Source organism: Echinococcus granulosus, assembly GCF_000524195.1.
Source record: "Echinococcus granulosus chromosome Unknown EG_S00083, whole genome shotgun sequence".
NCBI classification, from domain to species: Eukaryota; Metazoa; Platyhelminthes; class Cestoda; order Cyclophyllidea; family Taeniidae; genus Echinococcus; species Echinococcus granulosus.
The window spans coordinates 12,561-14,471 of NW_020170463.1; positions in this window are offsets into that span (position 1 = coordinate 12,561).

Here is a 1,911-nt window from a genome sequence, read left to right on the forward strand (position 1 = left end):
AATAGCTGGGATCTCGTTAAACATCACGTAGAAATGTTTTGCACTCTGTCTACGGGAAATCGCCTCTTTCAGGCTACAAGATGATTAAACTGGCACTTGGCAAAGCGGACCTCTACGTGCATGCGGGCGGTGCACGGGGGTGGGACGTGTGCGCGCCCTCGGCGATCCTGGTGGCGCGCGGTGGAGTGGTGCGCACCCTGGTGGGTGACCCTCTCCACTTTCATCACAATGACCCCAGCGACCTTGACTCCCACCAAGGCATCTTTGCAGCTGCCTCGCTTGACCTCTTTAACACTTGGGCATCCACTGTCGCCTCGCTCATTTCAAATATCCCTCCCACTGACACTTAGTTTGTAATAAGTCATTATTTTTTCCGTTCCGTGTATTCATGTTGTTTTTGGTTTTTTCGAGGCTTTTTACTTTGCGATGTTGCGGTTGCCGCATTACCAAGTGAGTGCCGGTTGTTTCTTGTTGGCTCGGGGAAAGGAGTGGGATGATATTCCCTTCCTCATTTGCTGTTATCTGCCAGAAGTTCGCTCTCCATCTCGTCTGAACCCTGAATTGCAATTTGTAGAGGGAATTAGTATTTCAGGACTAGTACAGAAGCCCAGCTTGAAGTAGTGAATGGGATGAGGAAGTCCATCCATTGATACCTGGAAGTAACTGAAGAAATTAGAAGCAGTATGGGCGGGATTAATTCCGCAGGTCCATTGTTTCGTGACGGAGTGGTGCTGATCCCTACCACTTTGCGGTGCTCCATACTCCATTGGGTTCCGTGTCTTGGCCAGCGTGGCCGTGTACTCACGTTGTTGGTCCTTCAACTCTTCTCTGAAGTTAATTTGCAGCTGTTCTTTGATTTGCGTGCCGTCTTATCCCTGGGGTTAATGTAGATTAGCATCTTCCCTTTTTACAATTATTGGCAATAGCTAGCAGAGATTTGAGTCCACATGCAATTTTTCAGTCACTTCAACTCAATTTTTGCAGAATAGGTTGGACCGATTTGGATGCTTGGAATCAGAATTTGGGTGTTTTTGAAGTCTGGCTCAGTACCATTCAGTTGCTGCATCTGATTTTTTCTCACTTACTAAGCCTTAAGCTTTCTCATTACTATTCCATAAAGTAATGCTTAAGGTTAAAAATTAAAGTGAGGAAGAGCGTATGAAGAATTTGAACATTGTCAGAAACTCGTCTTTACTGACTGGTTGCAAGAGTGGAAAATTCACAAGGATTCATTGAGGTGCCGCGACCTGACCGCTGCAAGGAATTCCAAGTTAATCTCACAAGCAACTCTGATTTTATTGTACCGATTGGATAGTTTGTTTAACAGGGTATTGGAATACGCGGGCTTTCCACTTCTTATAGATGGTCTGTCAACCATGTCCTCAACTTCCATCCTGAAATGGCTTATAGTGAGTTTGGCAAGGAGTGCTGCCTTAATCTGAGTGACGAGGAGAAATCCAGAGGTCGTTAAGTGTTTACCAAATCGGCACCTTAGAGGATCAAGTCATCGCGAGATAGTCGAGCTTACAGCGGTTCACTGCATGAAGGTTTAGATGGCAACCTCGTGAATGACTTTACGCCATCGCCGGATGACATGAAACTTCCCTTCTCAACGCTGCATTTGGGTCGATGGTACTACGAATAGTGGTAGGCGTAGAGAATGTGCTTACTGTAGAATATCGTCCAGCCTTTTTATAACAGTCGTCTAAAATCCAGCTAATTTTTGAGTGGACATGAGGTTACGAAATCTCGACAAGACGTCAAGTGTAAACGGAACTTTCTTTCCCAAGTGCATAGTAAGCATACTATCCCCTAGCCAGTTGCCATTCATTTAAGAATTCGTTGCTGCCGAAGCGGAAGAGTGTTCATGAGCAGCTGTGAGGATGATAGTCAAAAGAAGTCGGAGGTGTT